Genomic DNA, 21,422 nt, shown 5'->3' with positions numbered 1-21,422 from the left:
CCATGGCCACTGAGCCTGCGCGTCCGGAGCCTGTGCTCCGCAACGGGAGAGGCTGCAACAGTGAGAGGCCCGCGTACCGAAAAAAAAAAAAAAAAAATTATCAACTTATTACACTTTATATTTCTTTCCAAAGAAAAGCATTCCGGCATTGAAATACATATGGTTTCTATGATTTAAATCTATTTTTTAGTTATAAATAGTAATTGGGGGACTGGAATAAAACAATCTAAATGCACATATCATTAGAAATTTTATTCCAGTTTGTGGAGTAATTTAAACCTCCTCAACTTCATCTACTTTTGTAGTGAAGCTACATTCAAGGAGCAAAACCGATTCATCTGAGTTTCATTTTCTATCTTCACCCTGAAAAAAATACACAGATAAATTACAATAAGAAAAAGGCAGAAGTTAATGGATAGTTTTAAAACTTCGTTGAGGGCTTCCCTGGTGGCGCAGTGGTTGGGAGTCCGCCTGCCGAAGCAGGGGACACGGGTTCGTGCCCCGGTCCGGGGAGATCCCACATGCTGCAGAGCAGCTGGGCCCGTGAGCTATGACCGTTGGGCCTGCGCGTCCAGAGCCTGTGCTCCGCAACGGGAGAGGCCACGACAGTGAGAGCCCCACATACCCAAACAAACAAACTTCGTTGATCTCTTGGGTCTACAAATTGGATAACAATTCTCTAAAATTTTGCCTCAGTCACAATTACGTGTACTTTAAAATCCTCTTAGGCTGACATTTAAATATATATTGACAACCAAAAGAAGATGTGCCTTCATTTGTTTCAAAAACTCTTGAAATACGCTTTTGTTTAATATGTCATTTTTACATGTTTACATTTTATACGATGATTTAAAAAAATAATTTTTAAACAAAAAAAAAGAAAAAGCTCCTCCATCAGTAGTTTGAATTGAGGCTTTGAGTTGCAGAAGTAAACTGTGAATACAGCCCAAGTGCTCAAGTATCCGTTAATAGAGGATCTCCGTTTGTCTGCCAAAGTTGATTTTTAAAGAAACTGTGTTAAGAAATACAGCAAAAAGAAACGTGCAAGAGCTTCTTGCCAAACTGCTTGCAATGTGCATATTCTTGAGTGATTTTTAAAGTCTCAGCTTTTATTTAGCTGTATTTCCAACTGTTTAGTTAATCTTTATTGACTTGTGTATAATTCTCAGGAATAGGAATGTATTTGTGACTTGAGAGAAGCTTCCTGGTGTGCTAAAATGGCTTGTTTACTTTCCTTTGCTAATTCTCATGCCTAGTTAGGGATCTGGAGGTTTGGGAGGCCCAAAACAGTCACCTGGAATACTGTTCCCAGGGGAGTGGGTTACATCTTCTACATGCATGTCCTATTCGAATCCTAGAAAGAGCTGTTTTTGTTTTATTTGGGTTAGCACTGGTCAATTCTATTGTTTGTCACTAGAGTTCAAAACCAAGAGCTCTGAAGACAGCCTGTAGGACAGGAAAAAAATGAGCCAGAGAAACCATGAGTTGCATGACACAAGTGCAACTGGAAGTTAGGACACGGTGATGAGTTGAACACAGAGATAATAGGGTAAATGTGGTTTTCGACTGCACAGTGACAAAATATTCGAACTAAAACTATCTCACTTGGAATTATCAGTACATACATTCTTGTCAAACAAAAGCAAAACCAACAGAAGAAAACAAAAATTTGTGCTGCATCCCCATCTCAGTAATGTCAAAAACCCAAGCCATATCATCTCCAATTTTAACCCCACTAAACGTGAGCATCAGTCATCAAGTCTTGTTGATTATGCCTCAAAATGTCAAATGAATCCTCTCCTCACCATTTTCATTGTCACTGCCTTGCTTAAGGTTTTACCCCTTTTTCAGCCACATGTATCATGACAGTCTCTACATTTCAACTCATACTCTTGCTTCAACAGACTATGCACATGGACTAGAAACACTATCCTGCTCCTCCACTTGAAGCTTAGTTACCTCTATGCATCCTTCAAGGCCCCCTGCACCCCATACTTGCAGAAGAATCAGTCCCTCTCTTTTTAGCGTCTCCCTAGTAATATATTCATATTGATACCATAGTATTACCACGTGCATTAGACTTAGATGAAGATAATTTGTATTTCTCTCATTAGACAATGCTTTTTACTGAGAACAGGACTTATTCAATTTTCTGTATCCAACCCCCGTAACAGTGTCCAACATCTGATTAGTGGTCCATAATTTATTTTAGTTTAAATAACCAAGTGACCACAGAACAGCTGGTTAAACAACAAAGTATGAAGAGTAGCAACTTGAGGTAAATGTATTCATTGATAACTTATTTAGGATTTAGTTTGGTTTCAGTGCTTCTCACAATCTTTATCCATGTTTTACAATACCTGTGTAAGCTAGGGATCAAGGAAGAAAGTGACTTCGAGTGAAATCTTCATTCTTAGTAGGTGTGCTTGATAAAACATCAGAGCTCCTCCATCCTAAAAAGTGTGCAGTTCTGGGGCATCGTGTTACCTTATGCCTTATGTTATCTCAGAATGCAAATGAGAGCTATTCCATGAAACAACTTCACTCAGCATTGAAGCAGCGTCACAAAGAAAGCTGATGATAGAAAAAATTAATAGAATTCACTTCCTGTATGTTAAACCTGCTCTTATTTTACATTGAATTTATTTCCCTACATAGAAGAGCTTCCCATATGCCATTTACATGTTTCATCAGAACAAGAAATACTGGTTGGCTAGAACTATAATGATATTTTCTTTTCCTCAACGTGATAGGAAATATTTAAGTACCTCTCTATGGATCCTTTTCTAAATACTGTACATAACAGGTTAAGAAACCACAAAAAATCTTTTAAATATGTATAGCATCTATAAATAGTAGCAATATTTAATATTTAATACTATTATAAATGTGATATGTATTTACTCAAACATTACTAAAGCCCTTTTAGTGAAGAATTAGTTTTAGCTGCACTTTACAGATGAGGAACATAAAGGTCAATAATTTGAAAGTGCTAGGAAGTGGCAGAGCCTGGAATCCAACCCAGCATGTGTGGATCCAGAGTCTATGCACTTAATCACCATCTGAGCAGGGGGAGTGGAGAAATGCTACCAAGTAGTTCTGCCAAATTACATTATTCAGTAACAACATGTATACCTTTAAATGTTTTTGTTCTTTCCACTTTTAAACTGTCTGGTATATAAGTATATGTGTATATACATACATATATATGTTTTACTCTGAATTATCTAGAATCTTTTTCCTAGGATGGAGAAATATACAAAACATATCAATACATTTTGAAGAGGAAGGGAGTAAGAAGACACTTAAATATTCTAGAAGTCTTAGATATTACAAGTTTAGATATCATGAGATTAAAGAAAAATAACCACAATTTTTAAAACTGTCCTAGGAACAAAAGAGGTGGGAGTTCAGTACGCTAACATTATAATTCTCAGTCTCGGGGGAAATTGAGTTTTCATGAATGCTGTGAGCCCTTCTCCATTAGCAATGAATCCTGAGCATCCCCTGCCTTCTCTTATGCCCTCAAGTGAGAACTGAGTTATGACTGGTTGTCTTCGGAAGAAAATGGCTATTCCAGGACATGAGATGGGGCGGGGTGGAAGGGTGGCTAAGGAAAGGCCTGACATGTAGCTTGTAAATTGCAGCAGCTGTGGCCTGTTTTCACTAATATCTGACATGTTTCTTTGGCCACTCGCCAAATTGAGCTGTACCCAGCACTTCTCCCATCCTTCCTGTGCCTCCAGGATCCTTTGTAACTGCTACTTGAGACTTCAGTCCACTCCAAATCAATTCCCTCGGTTCCTTCCTCCCCTTAACGTGCAGGCATCCCACCCTAATTAATTAACCCAACACCAACTTCATCCAGGACCTTCCCACACTTTGCCCCTTCGTGCAGCCCAGAAACATCAGCACATTCCTTACTTCATCACTTGTCAACTCCCTTTCTGTTAAAGACCAGTGTCCCCTTTCCCTGACCTGGCCTCTGATTTGATCTCACTTTAAAGTATCCCACTTTAAGAGACAGTAACAAAGGCTGCCTTTTTCCTGTTTGGTTTGTTTATTCACGTTCACCCGACCTACTATAATTAAAGACCAAGAGACTTAGAAGAAGAGCTCAAGAAGATACTTTATGCATTTGATATGTGGATAAACTCCAATACTGGATTTGTAATGAAGCCTCACTTTGCCTAGTACTAAACGTGTGACCTTTTGTGAGCGCCTTAACCTCCTGTCACTCACTCAAATACTTATCGGGCACCCATTACTGTACTGGGTTCTGTTCTAAATGCTGGTGCTGCATTTTTAAAAAATAACAAAAATAAAAATACCTGTCCTTGGTGAAGCTTATATTTGAGAGAGGGGAGATGACCCCTCTCTAATGAGTTTTATAATATAAACAGACATTCAAGAAAAAATACAAAGAATAAGGGAAGACGAACAGAGGGTGTCAAGATTCGGGGTAGGAGGAAAAGAGGCAACTTGCAATGGAATAGTCAAGAATTACCTGATGTGGCATTTGACTACATCTAAGAAAGTTAGGGAGTGAGCCATGTGGATATCTGGGGAAAACGCATGCCCAACAGAGGAAAGGTCTGAGATAGTGCAAAGGCCCTGAGATAGGACAGCCTTGTCTGTGCAAAGTGCAAAGGCCCTGAGATAGGACAGCCTTGTCTGTGCAAAGTGCAAAGGCCCTGAGATAGGACGGCCTTGTCTGGAGTGTTGAAGGAGCAGCAGAGAGACAGCTATACCTGGTGGAGAGCCAGCAAGCAGTAGGAGGTGATGTCAGAATAACAGGGGACTAGAACACGGAGGGCTGTGGATGTGACGATAAGGGCTTTGGTTTTTACTTTGATTGAAATGGGAAGTCACTAAAGGGTATTGATTAGAAGAGTAACATGATTTGACTTACCTCTAAGAAAACCTCAACTAATTCCTCTATAAAACGGGAAAAATAATGTGTGGTTAAGAGCAGAGTGCCTGCTCAAATCCCAGTGCCACCACTTACTAGCAGTGTGACCTGTAAACTAATCATTTGACCATTCTAAGCCTCAGCTTTCTTAGTTTAAGGTAGAATTGATAGTACTTCCTATTTTCTAAGGTTGTTATGAAAAATAAATTTAATAGTGCATGTCGTCAAGGTGCTGAGCACAGGGCCAAGCACATGGGAAGACCCAGCACTTGCTACTATCCTCAGGCTGGTGAGGATCAGGTGAAGTGATATGTGTGGAGTACTTGGTATGTTGTCTGGCATAATGAGCACTTATCCGTCATCCTAGCATCGTCAATTACTAAGTCATTGGCTGTTTTGAAATGACCCTGTATATTTTAAAATTTTATAATACCATCCTTAAAAAGAGAGTAGCAAAAGTTCACGGATAATGTTCAGATCCCTCAGAGGATTGCTATAGCATTAATTGAGTGCTTCTGTGCAAACTTCTCTTCTAGGCACTGGCAAGTCATATGTACTCAGGTGAAAAGGAATATATATAGATAGAGTTAGAGATAGATAGAAAGATACAGGTAGGTAGATAGATAAATAGATATCTTACATTTATATAGCTCTTAAAATGTACATAATTTTGAAAGGAGGAGCAAGAGTTAATTGAGACAAGTTGCTATGTTTGCTGACCTCTATCATGTGGAAGAATAAGAAATGAAAGTAAGAAATGTGAGTTATCAACTCCCTGGTCATATACCGGATCTAGAACCTACTCTTGTCCATCGCAGAGATTCCTGCCTTTGGCTGCAGTTGGGGGTACTGGAGGCCTAGCGAGTCTTCACAGCCCTGCTTTATTATCCCAAAGTTATGGGGTTCACACCTCACTTCTTTCCTAGGACTTGGGCCACCTTAGTCTGAGGGAGTGTATCTGGTCTCCCTCTCCCTCGCCCACTACACACACACACACACACACACACACACACACACACACACACAGCAAACACACATCCCCAAAGCAGAGGTCTCTTTGGAAACTCAACTATATACCCTAATGTGGTTTTAACAGCCCGTCATGAGAAGAAACAAAGATCAAGGCAGAAGCATGCGATAGAGTGAGTTCTGGTTCTTTCCTCCCCTTCATATATCACCTTCTCAATGGACAGACAAAATTTCATGTTTTTATTCTCATTTTATCTAGGGAAAAAAACCTCTTAAAATCAGGTGGGAAAATATCCTTGTCTTATTGCTGCTTTTTTCTAGTAAGCTGTTCTGCACAGGGCCAGGTAACGCTTTCAGAGGATTTAAGCACCTACTTACTTTGGTGCCCAGCTTAGCCGGTGCCCTGAGAGGCCTGTCTTTATCTGTTGAGGAATCCGGCCCTGATTCTGGAGAACCAAAGTTTGTGCTCTAGAATGCTCCCTTGCTGACTCTTCCCCCAGCAGTGATCAATTGCACTAAAAGCCAGTTATACTCCATCGCTTTATTTTAATGGGAACCATCAAACCATCAAACGAGGTAGATAAGAGCAGGGAGAAGTGACATTTAGACTTCTAAAAGACAGAGATGCATGATTAGAATAATAAATTGCAAAACGTCAAGAAATTGGGTGCTGTTTTTTAAATACAGCCTTAGAAAGGGCACAGTTAGGAATGTTAATTTCGGGGTAGTTCACTCCTAGATATATTCTATTTTGTTTATGCAAAGGCTTGACCTTGTCTGCAGGGACAAGTAGGGGCGGAGGATGAGAACATATAAGGCAAGAGGCTCAGTCGTCTTGATCTTCACTTGAGAAGAAAATGTGACCTCTTTAGATCTCGGGTAAGGATCCCTGCAGTCCATTTTTCCTAATACACTCCCACCCTGGGAGTGAGGTGTGGTGTGGAGGGAGAGGGTAGCAATTTAAACTTGACAATTCACAGCTCCTCCTCGTCTGCAAGTTTAAGTCATCTCTTTTGCATAAACATCCAAGCGTTGCTTTTGCTTTGCCTCTTCCGGGCAAGGCGGGTCTCTTCTAGTTCTACCCCTCTCCCCGTCTCCTCCAGAGGGCGCCATTTCCACAGGGACCTCGCTGTGAGTTTCTGGGTTTGGGGTTTGTTTTGGGTGGGGAAGAAGCTGTCTTGCATCTGTGCCTAGCGCCTTTGTGCTCTCTCTGGTCCTTTGTTCCCTGGGCACCACGCGCGCATCCTCTGCCGAGTCGGGGCTGGATGGGAGTGCACGGTCCTCTCGCTCCCGCTGTGTTGAGACGCGGGGTGCTCCACGAGGGCGCCTCTCCCCGGCCGAACCCGCAACCCGCATCGCCCTCTCCTCATCAGCTCTCTCCCGAGAGTCTAAGAGGCCCGGACCTGGAACTTCTATTCCAGGAGAGAAGCTGGGACATAGATGCCCCCAGTCCCTTGCACCTTTTTCCTCCTCCTGTTACCCTCCGAGGATGGAAGGGGCCGACTTTCCTTCCTTCCCGGTAGCTTCAGTCAGCCTCTTTCCTGGATCCAATAAGACGGGGAAGGAGCAGGGAGGGAAAACTTGGCTAGCTGATAAGGAAACATTAATTGGGAAATATGTCCAAAACATCACACTTGTTAGCATAATAGAGTACTGATAGCCTCTGTAATGAGGTCGCCGCTTATAGGTCTTATTCTGGCACTATGCTGGGAGCACCTTGAGAACAGGGCTGCTTCTATTCTATTTTTCAATCCTCAAAAGGTACAGCACATAGCCCAGTACTTGGCACAGAGTGGAATGATTGATAAGTAATGATCTAGGTCGAGATTTGGGTGAAAGTTTTCATCTTTGTGTTCTGATTTTTGTTTGAGTTTAACCCTATAATTGAAAGTGCGGAAGACAAATATTTACGATTTTATTGAAAATCTCTATTTCATAACCCTATTCATATACCCAAAAATATTAGTTAAGACCATGCTAGCGAAAGCATCTATTTCTTGTTTGTTATCAATAACATGGTGGAGCATTTTTGCTTTCTAAAAACTTTAAAACATTCCAGAGAAATCTGTCAAAGTAATTATTACAGTGTCCTAACATCCTTTTGGGTGCAGGCCGGGGGAGCTTAATACGGCAGAAATTCATTGTCTTAGAGTTCTAAAGGCTAGAAGTCTGAAATCAGCGTGTTAGCAGGGCCATGCTCTCTAGGAAGGGCTTAGGGAAGGAGTGTTTCTTGCCATTTAAAGCATTTGGTGATTGCCAGCCGATATTCCTCAGCTTCTGGCTTCATACCTCCAATCTCTGCCTCCATCTTCACATGGCCGCCTTCCTTTTGTGTCTGTGTCCAAATTTCCTTAGTCTTATAGGGACATCAGTCAATGGATAAGGGCCCACTCTTCTCCAGTAGGATGGACCTTATCTTAACTTGATTACACCTGCAAAGACCCTATTTTTGAATAAGGTCACATTCACAGATTCTAGATAGACATGGATTTGGGGTGGGGGGAACACCATTCAACCCAGTACACCAATTATGTTTGGGGATTTTAACATTCCAGTCTCAGTAATTGAGAGAATGAGTAGATGAAAATCAGTAAGGATGTTATCGACCAACTTGACCTAATTGACATAAATAGAACACTGTAACCAACAATGGCAGAACGCCCAGTCTTTTCAAGTGCACCTAAAACTTTCAACAAAATGGGTCATATAAAAACCAAGTGACTAAAAAATAAAAATAAAAAAACAAGTGACTATCAATTCCAAAGGATTTAATTCATACACAGTGTTTTCTCATGAAAATGGAATTAAAATAGAAATCAATAACAAAAGACATATAAAACCCCCAAATACCTGAAAATAATGAACACACTCTAAATAACACATTTCTAAGTAATTTTGGAATTATACAACAGGCTTCTAAATTTTTTCTGTGTCCAAAGAAGGAATTACAAGGAAAGTTAGAAATATTTTGAACTGAATGTTACTGAAGACATAAGGAATCTGACATCCAATTTTTACAGACTTACATAGAAAATGGGCATCTTGTCAACATTTGAAATCAAAAACTGTTAAAGGGATGAGGGTAAGAAGGTATTACCCAATTGCAGTTAGATAAATTACCTTTATATCACTTGTTTTCAGCATACTCTTTTATTTCATTAAAATATTGATTTTTAAAAGTTAGCATCACTACCTGTGTCTTATGGAATTAAACAACCCTTTAGACAGAAACAACCAAGATTTCCAAGCTTTCAACTACTTGGGGAGTTAACTTCATAATTACTTAAAGGAATTTAAAAAAAAATTTGACTATGTACATCCTAGCACATATGTGCATACATACATAGTCTATGTTGTGTGTAAAATATAACATATCAATTTGTTGTAAGGGTTTCTAACCTGTGATCTCCAAGCCCAAAGTCATGATGAGCCTCACTGAATATTCAGATTTTGCAAGTTTATGTGCATTTCTCTAGAGAGGGTTCTACAACTTTCATTAGATTCTTAACAAAATCTATGGACCCAAAACTTTAAAAAGCAGTTTTTAGAGATTAAAGCGTATTTCAATGCTATTCTTTACTCTCCATATTCTCTTCCCTCTAGTGACCTATTGCAGTCTTGGTCTGTTATTGACATTTTGGATGTCCAAGTAGTGAACAATGCAAAACAGGGAGAATAATCCTTTTAATGCAAAGAATGACCAGATGTGATAACATAACACAGCCCTGTTTGAAATTCTTGACTTGTTTAAAAATTTAAGTAGCATTACATCTCTTTACAGAGCTGGCTTAGAATAAGCATGGAAACTGCTCTTATGTGGTCTATGAGGCCAAAAAATAAATGCAACTCTGCACATTTTTTATTTGAAAGCATTCACAAATGACATGCAAGGCATAAACGTTGGCCAAAAGCCACAGCTAAGCATTGTGTTAAAAAATACTATTTTGTTTTTCAGCCCAAAACTATTTAGGAATCAGTTCTTCACTTCCTAATTATTAAATTAGGAATAAAATCAGGAAAAAAATATATCTAAAGGGATGTGCTTTAAGTATTGCCTTTCTGTTTAATAGCCATGACAACTTTTTAAAATCCAAACAAAATTGATCAACGGCCTATGTAAACAGTCATGTAGGACTGAGGAGGACTCTCTTATTTAGACTAACAAGAAAACTGTGCCAGAGGTAGTTTGGTGAGATGTTGGGAAATAAAATTAATGAAATAGATGTGTACTAGGAGAAATGATTCTACACATGTGTTTGAATGCTTCTGCTTAGATTAATGTTTTCCTGCAAATAAAACTGGTTATCATCTAGTTCAGGTCAAATAATGTAGCTATGAAGATGAATCTACAATAAGCAAGGTATTTGGTCATTCAGAGCCAAGAGATGAGAGCTATTCTAGAAAAATATTAAATGAACAAAAACACTTTGCAATCTCTAACTACAGCATATATAACTACAGCAAATCTCTAACTACAGCACATAAAGGTCTAACCTATGTGACAACAGATACTGAAACCTCAAAACAAATCCAAATTTTCAATGTCCTCAAGGTATGTGTCATTATTGTAGAGCATGAAAGAAACACATACCTTACTTGACATCCTATTTAAATATATATGACTCTCCTCTATCTCTGAGTGAAATGTTTTTGTCGCTCACCCTTAATTATGCTAATGTCAACCTTAGAATCCACTTCCATCTTGGAAAGGTTTAGTAAGATGTACACAAGTAAGTATCTCCATCTAACAAATTTTTTTTTTTTTTGGCCACGCTGTGAGGCTTGTGGGATTTTAGTTCCCCAACCAGGGATTGAACCTGGGCTCTCTGCAGTGAGAGCGTGGAATCCTAACCACTAGACCACTGGGGAATTCCCACTAACAAATGTTAATAATTTGCTTGCAGAAGGATAGTCTGGAAATGACATCACAACTAAAACATCCTCTTTGAATCCAAAGGTCAAGATTTAGCAAATGCATTTTTCCCACTATGTGCTTTGCTTCAGGGTGCCATCAGAGATGTAGTTAAAATTAAGAACTGTATAAATGAATATACGTGGAAGAATTATGAGTCCAGGACAAAAGACACTTAGAAGGCAGAGTCATCTTCTCCTGCTGTCTAAAATTGGTCTCAGGAAAATCCAATGGACAGTGTCATTGCCTCTGATGCTTTCTCTTCCCCACCATCCATGTGTCATAGAGATAATAAACCCATATTCTCAAGCCATGTTTCCTAACTTAGTCTGACTCTTAAGTACTTCAAGCTGTGAGTTAGGTCCATTTGCTTTTTTTCATTTCCCATTTGGTGATTCCCAAATAACACAGAAGTACAAGCAGGAAATCTAAGGCATCCTGAGAACTGGTGTTTGGCAAACCTAATTATTATCAGGAAGGAATCACTTTCTCACAGTTTTATATTACTTTTGACTAATGTATCGAAGTTGCAAACTCAAAGGCCTGTAGGGCCAGGTGGTCCATAGGAAGTCAGCTGAGAACAAAAGTGTGTGGCCCTCATAAGATGGGCAATTGCTCTTCCAACTCACCTGTCACCTATGAAAAGATCTCTAAGTTGGCCTTTTCAAGGTTATTTTCAAGACAGCCTAGATATCTGAATTTTTACGTGAATACTCCTGATTGCTAAATGCACTTACTAATTCCAAATTTCTTAACTATTGTTAAGAAATAGTGAAGACCTGCAGACCTGATATGGCAGCCAATATTTCATGAGTCTGTGACCTCTGGAAAAAGACTTCCCGAAACCAGCATTGGCTATGTGGCCATGTGAACTGGAAAGTGACCACGTCTGTAGGATGGATGAGAAGGCTGCCCCAGCAGCAGCCACTGGGGTCCCCTTCAAGGTGTGAATTCATTGATTCTGGGTCATAATCATCCTCCCCACATCCAGTACCAGCTCTCAGACAAGGGTGTGGCTTCTGACTTAACCACTGAACAAAGGATCAGGTGTACCACCATCTGTCAAGACCCAGTGAGACTAGCTTTCTGGATCAATTCCACTATACTGATTTTTTTTTAATTTAATGTAAAATATATTTTTGTACTTCTGAGTACAAAATCAATTAAAGTTCACTCTAGAAAAGTTAGTAAATACAGGTAAACAAAGGGAAATCTCTTTAAAACATTCATATTCCCACTCAGTACCTTGATATAGATCTTTTTAAGTCTCTAAGTGTATACCTTTTTTAGAAAAATGACAGCAAATCAAGTGCACTTTTTTGTAGTGCATATATATGTATCCAAGAAATACTGATTTTTAAAGGAGTATAAATGCAATTCTTATAAGATTAATTTCAATTCACTTTATTTAACATAAGCACAAATATGTCCATTTGTTAAGAGTATAGTGTTGATGATCAAAAAAAAAAAAAAAACCCAAAATAAGAAACAAAATGCAAAGCAACCCTCCCTCGCAAAAAGAGCTTTCCTCAAATCACCCACTAATTTAATAAAAGAATTCTCCAATTGTTAAGAAATCTAGGATTATTACTCTGTAATGATAAAGCCTTATAAATCTAAAGTGAAAATAGATCAAAATACATTCATTATATCATGAGGAATATTATTTTGGTATAGGAACAAAATCTTGGAAAATATAAGGTGTTAATAGTTTAAATAATGAATCTAGAGAGAATGGGAGGGAAACACAGGAGAGTCACTGCAATTAACTCTGAAAATTCTATACTGTAGTGCAGATGTAATTAGGATAAGAAAAAACAAATACAATTCATATATAGTAATATATAATAAATGTATTTATGAATTATATATTAATAGAGTCAAGTGTATGTTAATAATATATAAGTAAAATGCCAAGTATTTTTAACTCTCTTCTTTACTAAATCTCTTGCTAATTAAAACTAAGGTAAATTTTTTTTATTAATTTGGAATTTATCAGTGGTAAAAATTTCTGTTCGCCTTTTCCAAGAGGAGGCTAATTAGTGAAATAAATGACCAGCAGATTAATTGATAGCTGAGAAATGAAAAATCAACATTTTGTAAGGTTGTTTCTGTGTTGAGTATCCCTCCATTATTTGGCCTTCTCTTGAGAAAAACTATGTTACAAGAGCACATAGCCAAGAATGAATGAGTTAAAAGCAAACAAGAAAAAAAAAAAAAAAAACCTCATATAATACAGCCAGACAGAGAAATGCTTTTTTAAGAATAGAATTTTCTCCCTGTCAGCAGCTCCAAATACTAATACAGTCTTGATTTCCAAAAAAAACTTTCCTTCTTAGATCTGTTTTAAATAAAATCTGATCACTCTAAAAGCAAAACTTTGCAGAAAAATATATATTAGTGGAATTGATATATCCAATAGTCTGACAGTTCCCTCTCAGTCATGTGCACCCCAGTATTGGGTTCCACTGTCCTAACAAAAAAGACCCACAAAAAATCTATTAAAGATGCTGTATCACTAATCTTATACTAATATTCAGAAATTATTAGGCCCATCTAAGCTGATATAGCTTTCCATATTTTCATTTGCTTCACATATACAACCCACTGATAAATTTCTTTCCTGCTAAGCATTCTGTTCCCCATTTCTGAGATTACATAAATCAATTTTATGAAATCATCTTGCAATACAGATGCTCCCTTTTCTCAACCCCACATATTCTCATAAAAATTTAACAGGAAAATTTTAAAACATCTCGTCAACATTGTTTTTACAAAGCAACCGTTAGTTATAAACAATCTTTTAGGTCTCAAGGAGATTTAAGACTTCAAAGACTTGGTCTAAACCCCCTAAATCCAGGTTGCTCTTATGTATTTTCTAAAACATGGTATGTTAAGTTTAATGCTTAAAAATTTTTTAAGTGTTTTGTTATGCACTGGAAAATTTTAAACTGATCTCATTCTAAGAAACAGACATTTCTGGAATTTCCATTTTCACTAGTTCTCTCTTCAAAAGATAAAGTAACGTGCCTCTGTTCACTGTTTTTATATAAACATCTTTGAACTTATTTAAATAAATCATACATCTCATCTGCCCGAGGTAATGTATATTAAAATATTTCGATTCATGTTAAAAAAAGAAATTACTCACCACTTAGTTCTTGCAGATGGCCTTCTTGGTTACTCTTCTTATCAGGAAAGAGGCTGATCTGTTTTCTTTTCGTATATCCTATGGGTCAGTGGCAAGAAAAAACAAATAAAGGCCATCTTGATAATTATTAGAAGTTTCTGCAAATATTAACCGCAAGAGTCATGCTAATCTGAATTGCTCAGTTAATATTCAGTGGTACATAGTTAAATTTTTGAAATTCTGACTTAAATGACTTATAAAAGCATGCACAATGGTGAGTATTTATTTTAAATTAATAGTCATAGTGTATGTTTTTCCCCCTAAGCTTTAGGTGATAATGTAGACCACGTTTACCCTGGCAGGTTTGGGTTATTTGAAATTCTTTTTAAAAAAATCACAGTTTTAGAGGGCAGTATTTTTTATTTCACAACAAAGATTCAGTTGGATCTAATAAATAAATTCCTCAGCTTTCCACTGTTCTTTGCACTGGTAAGAAGGAACTATAAGCAACAATAATTTATTATGTCTTGTTTTAGTACATATTTTGAAATTTTTACAACTAAGAGGAACACAGATAGTTCTTTAAAGGCTTCTTTCCTCTAAAATAAAACAACATGTATCTCTTATCACTGACTGGACATATTCCCCTTAGTTTCAAAATTAGAGAATAAAAGACACAAATGTTTGTCTATTTGTTCTAATGCCAACTCTGTTTATCCTTGCAAAGTAATGGAAGCTTTAGAGGATTTATTTTCATGCCTATTTTGCCCAGTGAGATGTGTAGTCTTCCCACCATATGTGAATACACAGGAAGTGATAAGTGCTCAACCAGACACTGAAAGGTCATCGATAAAAAAGCTAATCTTATTGTAAGATTAATTCAGAATCAAAACATGGCTGTAGTTATCATTTGCTTTGCGTTTTCTGCATTTTCAAAATTTTCCAAAGTGAATAAAATGCAGCTATTTTAAAAAAAGAAGAAAATTTGAATCATGGTTTCCCAAAAACTTGTGCAGATTAAACACCATCAGTTTCCTGGCCCAGCTCTTGAACATATGGAGACAGTAATAAAAACAAAAGGTATGATATCTCCCTCCCCTCAGAGGAAAAAAAAATTAAGTGGTACTCAGCTGACATTCTGTGACGATTGCTGCTAAAAGAACACCATATTTATAGTGAAAACTGAGTTTATTCTCTCTCCCATTACAAAATTAATACCTTAATAAATTTCTTTTTTTTTAATTTTATAATCCTGAACAAGAAACTTCCTTTTGAGCACTTGTACACCTTGTATTGTTAGTTACTAGAGCGTAGCAAGTTCAAGATCTTTTATTTCTTCTCCTTCCCCTCCTCCTCCCACCTCCTCTTCCTTCTTCTCCTCCACCACACGTGCGTGTGCACGTGAAAACACACACACACACACACACACACACACACACCAAGCACAGTGTTTTATGTCTGGCCACACGGCAATTATTTAAGCAATATTTGACACCTACTGGATAGTCATGATGTTAGTTAGGCAATGACACGCTACCATAGAAGATTCAACTAATGAAGTTAGAAAAAGGATACTTTTTATAGTTTATAAACACTCAGAGCCCGGGTTCCTACAGCGGGAAAATCAGTGTTTACTCCAGTTGCTTTGTCATTTTCTCTATATTTTCTTCAAGATCTAGTCCCCGTCCATCAATAGAGTATCTTTAAAAGACTTATATAAGCATTTTGAAATTCCCAATGAGATACATGCTAATTTTCCAATTTCTCATTCTCTTGCTGACCTATACAGTATAGTAGCCAAGCTTTTTAACTATCCAGATAATAATAGTAACTAACATAGTACAAGAAGAGAGAGAGAGAGAGAGAGAGAGAGAGAGAAGATGATAAGTATCCTTAGAATAAAATGCAAATTACTTAACTAGATTGCCAAAGACCATGCTAACTATCTCCTTCCCTCTTATATAGACAACAGATGCCTATATTTTACCCTGTATTCACTACATCATTCATTCTCTTATTTATTCACTTATCTTTGTGCCTTTTAAGTTTAATTGGAAGCCAGTAGACAGTCTATACAATGGTGTTAGAGAGTGATTTGTATGGTACTAATATCAATATATCTATAATAAGATTAATTACTGTATCCTATTCTGAAGACAACTTGTCAGGAGGCCACCTGTCCGGCAATAAGTAAATACCATGGAGTTATAAATCTCTGTACACTTAAGAAGATAAACATATAAAGCTACAAGAAAGACTAAGTTTGTGCATATCCATGAAAGGAAGTCAGGTCTCATTTCTTTTCTTGCAAAGAAGATTATCGGAGAATCATTCTGTAATGAAGATTCCTAGGCCTGGGATACCCAGGCTCATCAAATTAACATTTTTCATTGCACTGAATCACCTTCCTACACTATTTAGCACCCAAACATGTTTTGTCCTGGGCAGTACACTTGGAAACAAACTTTCCAAAGCTCAGGGGGATGTTGACTGTGCAGGACCTCTTTTGAAATGCTAGAGCAGGAAAAGGGAGTCAAAAGTTTTGACCAATTAGAAGTTAACGGAATGGAGTGTCTTCATCTGAACTTCATACCCCAGGAGTTCATGCTGCCACGTCTAAAACCCCATTCTCAGGCCACTAATCTCACCCAATTCCAAAGCCACTTCTTGCCTATACATATTTTTAAAAAGAGACCTTAAAATAAAGGATATAGCTTGTGTCTGGATTTAAAACATAAATGCGTTTAATCAAAATGACACAGGAGAGAAAGGGAATTGGAAAGCACCGAAGTCCTGTTGAATCTCATTGCATTGCATTAACTCTAAACCTCACATAGCTCAGGAAAGCCCGTGTTTTAGGTTATAAAAGAGTTAATGACATTTTGGGGGGAATTATGATTTTAACCCTACTGCCACTGCTGAGTCTCAATAACTAGAATCTACCTCTTTAAAAGCCTTCTTGCAAATTGAATGAGATCTACTTTATTTCCTTTGAAACCTCATATACATTGAGATTTTTGCAAAAGTGTTGCAGATGCTACCAAAGGGGATTTTCTTTTTCAGAGTTATCTACAATGATTAACTATTATTAACTACATAGTAACAACCACCAGCTCTATACTGTAACTGACTCTACACAATGTAAACCTTAATTCAGTTGGAATTAGGTTAGTTACATGGTTTCTTAACAGAATCAGCTGAATTTCAAAGCTAGTAAACTGTTGTGTGTTACAAATTTGGTTCCATGAAATGTTTGGTTCCAAAAAGGTTTCAGGTATTCCAGCAGGTGCTACGTGGATCTATGTAATAAATCTATGTAATAAATAATATCCTAAAACAAAAAGATTTTAATACTCATGTTTGGATGTTATAATTAAACATATTATGCAAGTTAGTCTCTCGCAACTGAGGCCACAATCAAAGAGTGGCCCAGTCTTGAGCAGTACTTTATCTATTTTAGTGGGAAGAATGTAAACCCTTAGTTACATAAAAAGCAAATAGAAGAAACTCATCCACATCAACCATACCAGCACTGTGTTGACAGGCAATCAATAAATATCTGTTGGACGACACTTTTTTACAGAGAACATGTACAAGTGCTAACTGCTGTCCATTCAATCTAATATCATGCCATCTGTTCTTCTTGGCGTTCTACTTTGCAAACAATGAATATTTTAAAATACACGTTGGAGCCAGATTCATCACAGTTGCAAGGCAGAACACCGTAAGTATTCTACCCAGCCCCTTAAAAATGCAAATGAGCCTGCTGTCATAGAAATCAAGTGCTCACTGATAAAACCAAACCAAAAAAGGCTAAAGAGGCTCTGTTTACCCAATGGAAGAAGAAAACTAAAGTGTAAAATGAATATTCTGTGGGAATATGAGAATTACAGTAGTAAGTAAGCAAGCATACAAGACTTTAGGGTTAGCACAATCAACGACAACAAAATCAACTACATTGCACCAGATGGAAAATCCATAAGCAAATATAGCTAGATCCTAATACTTGCATATAGTTTCATTTGGATAACTTTATTAATTTGACTATCTGAAAACAAAAAACAATTTTTTTCTGTTTTCCAGTGCCCTTTTTTCTACCTGGTTCAAATGAAAAGACAAATTAAATAACTCTTTACTCCTATAGTGCTTCTTAGAGATAAATTGTATGAATATGTCATGGAAAACAATTCACAATCTGGTAAATGGGCAGTAAAAAATGGGGTTAGATTTCTATTTCTTTCAAGATAGAAAGCAAATTTCCATCTGTCTATCACGTGAACATACAGATCAAGCAGTGCTTGACACTATATACAATCAAAGCAGAGTGGGGCACAAAAACTTATACACAGGGCTTCCCTGGTGGCGCAGTGATTAAGAATCCATCTGCCAATTCAGGGGACATGGGTTCGAGCTCTGGTCCAGGAAGATCCCACATGCAGCAGAGCAACTAAGCCCGTGCACCACAACTACTGAGCCTGCGCTCCAGAGCCCGCAAGCCACAACTCCTGAAGCCCGGGCGCCTGGAGCCCATGCTCTGCAAAAGACAAAGCCACCGCAATGAGAAGCCAGCGCACTGCAATGAAGAGTAGCCCCCGCTCACTGCAACTAGGGAAAGCCCGCGCACAGCAGCAAAGACCCAACGTAGCCAAAAATACATTGAAAAAATAAATAATAATAAAATAAAATAAAAATCTTATACACAAGTGTCCATAGCAGCATTATTCACCATAGTCAAAAAATGTAAACTCTAATGCTCATTAACTGATAAGTGGATAAAATGTAGTATATCCATTCAGTGGCATATTATTCAACCATAAAAGGGGATGAAGTACTGATACATGCTACAATGTGGATGAAGGTCAAAAACATTATGCTAAGTGAAAGAATCTAGTCACAAAAGACCACATATCATATGATTCCATTTATATGGAATGTCCAGAATAGGCAAATCCGTAAAGAAAAGTAGCTTAGTGACTGCCTAGAGCTGGGGTGAGAAGGAGGGAATGGAAGTGACTGCCAATCGTTGGGGGTTTGTCTGTAGTGAGGAGGGGAATATTTTGAATTAGATTGTAGTAATGTTTGCACGATCCTGTGACTATACTGAAAAACCTTGAATGGTACACTTTGTGCTGTATGGTGTGTGAATTATATCTCAATAAAGTTTTTTTTTTTTTTTTAAGCAGATGGGAGGTTTGGGTAATTATCTGGGCTTAGATTTGTTATTTGGAGGCACAATCGTCTACTTGCTTTTCTAAACAAATTCTATCAAATTCACTAGAAAATTACTGTCAACTCTATTTTTTTGAAAAGATAATTATTGTATTTCAAAACTATTTTAAGGAGTTTTTAAAATCTCCCTTCTTAAAAAAATCTGAGAAAGTTATAAAGTATGACAGACTTTAAAAAAAATTGTGTCAAGGGCTTCCCTGGCTGGGAGGGGCCACAACAGTGGGAGGCCCGCGTCCCGGAAAAAAAAAAAAAAAAAAAAAAATTGTGTCAGAAGATAAAAATCACAAGTGATACAATGATCAAACTGGCATTATTTTTTTTGTCTTAATCTTTTATTCATTCCTTTTTTGTTGTCATTTTTCTGTTCTACTAGGAGAATAATTTGCTTCAACTTAACCCAAATGAGGCTTTGTTCTCATATTTGTCAGCGTTAACCTGAAGCTAATCATTTACCTTGACTGGTGTCCAAAAATGACTTATTTTCAGGATAAGTTAATAATATCTGAAATAACACTGTTATGCTCTGTCACCCACCGACATACTCTGGAGTGAGAAAAGAAAATTCAGTTGGTTAACTGACCTTGCACAGTTTAATTGTCAAATAAATTCCATAATGGACAACTCAAAAATCTAATTTGGTAAAATCCTGAGAAACTCCCTCCTACTCCTTGTCCCTCCCTCATGCTCTCTAAAAGGTTCAAGAAACAGCAATTATAACATTGACGTCTAGCTCTAATTTGTGGAGTATTTCATATGTCTGCCTTGGTATTCGTAAAATTAACCTAGCTTTTCTAGAACCTAGAAGATGTTGTCTTTAAATTACAAATTTCATACACTGATATATTCTGCCATTTCTTTGTGGCCGAGACACAAACTGGAAAACCTTGTAAATGAGAAATACCTCAAGTAACAAAAATCGTATGTCACTTTTGGCTCCATGAAAAACTCCAAATCTCTGAAATATGGCAGATCTTTTCCCACAGGAAGATCTTAATGAACTCCCAGTGTAGATCTGTACCTTATCTTTGACCACTGTTTAAACTCTGTCTCTGACTAACAAATCAGGCGAGATCTCCAAAAATGATTTATGAAACGGGAAAATCTCTGCTCCACAGCATTCCAGAAGTTCATGACCATGGGAGTGATGCCACAGTAGAAAGTAAACTATGAAGCGTCACAGATCTTGACTGAAAATTGCACCCCACGACAGCTGAGCTAATCTCAAGGTGTTTTAGGTGACAGGGAAATTGAAGTGAGGGCCTTTGGACAGGCTTTCCTCTTTAGCTATCAACCAAAATGAGTTCTGTGAACATTTACTGAAGACCTGAAGCTCTGCTCAGCAGCGCAGAGGCAGGGCCAAGCAGGAAACAAACCCAGACAAAGATCTTTGAAAGACAACAATTTTCAGATGAATTTTCAAATTAAATTACCTAAAAGTATCTGCTATTTCTCCAACAAACTTAAATGTTTAGAAATATAAACACAGCACATAGTTTTCCAGTGTTTTATAAAGCTCAAGAGCTTTACATAATAATCATGGGCATGACAAATGACTCATAAAGAGTAAAATTTGAAAAATAAATGAGATATTAGGTAGAACTGAAAAGCAAAATGTTATAACAGTCACAAAACATTATCGGACTATTAGGTTTTGCTTTTGTGAAAAGAAATGATATAATAATCATTTTATTTGCTCAAATAAAACACACCTGATGCTCTTACAAATGTTTAGGAAAGGAAAGTCTGTCTTTCAACCTCCTGGTGGTAAACATTCATAAAACATCGATATCTTCATCAATGATTCACCTTATACATGAAATGTAAATAATATCTGGGAATAAATCCATTGTAAAATTATGTTGCCTAAATCTTTCTAGTTTAACACCAAAATAAAATGAGTGAGATTTTCTGCTTTCCCCAGCATTTTTTTTTTTCCAGTAAGCGTTTTGGAAGCAAATGGAATAGTTCACTTTTACTTTACATATTTTGAAGCTTTAAGACTCGCTGGATCCCTTTATAACAGCTACCTGTGGACCAATCCTGGGCCTCATGTTCATTTCACAGATGCCAAGAATCTAGGGCTGCACAAAGCAGAGTCCCGGAGACAACGTGTTAAATAGCAATCATCGGGTCTATTAAAGTGGTTCCAAATTGTCCAGCCCTGCACTCAGGATTCACAATAATTCCCGGTGTTGGCGCTGGCTAAACGACAAGTTGATGGGGCAGAAGGTGGGGAGGAAAATGACCCCGGAAGCAGAGTGTTGGTTTTA

At 37.4% G+C, this 21,422-nt stretch overlaps 1 long non-coding RNA gene across 1 annotated transcript in view; it reads right to left on the bottom strand.

Moving 5' to 3' along the window:
* Window positions 1–323: 323 nt before the first annotated feature.
* LOC112409133 (uncharacterized) overlaps window positions 324–21,422 on the bottom strand; it is an 89,266-nt gene continuing 68,167 nt past the window's right edge. The window contains exons 3-4 of the long non-coding RNA XR_003005096.1: window positions 13,945–14,022; window positions 324–363 (exon numbers count right to left, since the gene is read on the bottom strand). This is a non-coding gene — a long non-coding RNA (uncharacterized LOC112409133). The remainder of the gene's footprint in view (window positions 364–13,944; window positions 14,023–21,422) is intronic.

The sequence above is a fragment of the Neophocaena asiaeorientalis genome, unplaced genomic scaffold, assembly GCF_003031525.2.
Source record: "Neophocaena asiaeorientalis asiaeorientalis breed wild unplaced genomic scaffold, Neophocaena_asiaeorientalis_V1.1 scaffold5, whole genome shotgun sequence".
In the NCBI taxonomy this organism is placed as follows: domain Eukaryota; kingdom Metazoa; phylum Chordata; class Mammalia; order Artiodactyla; family Phocoenidae; genus Neophocaena; species Neophocaena asiaeorientalis.
Note: the sequence above shows the minus strand (reverse complement) of the source record. Positions and strands in the feature narration are given on the sequence as shown.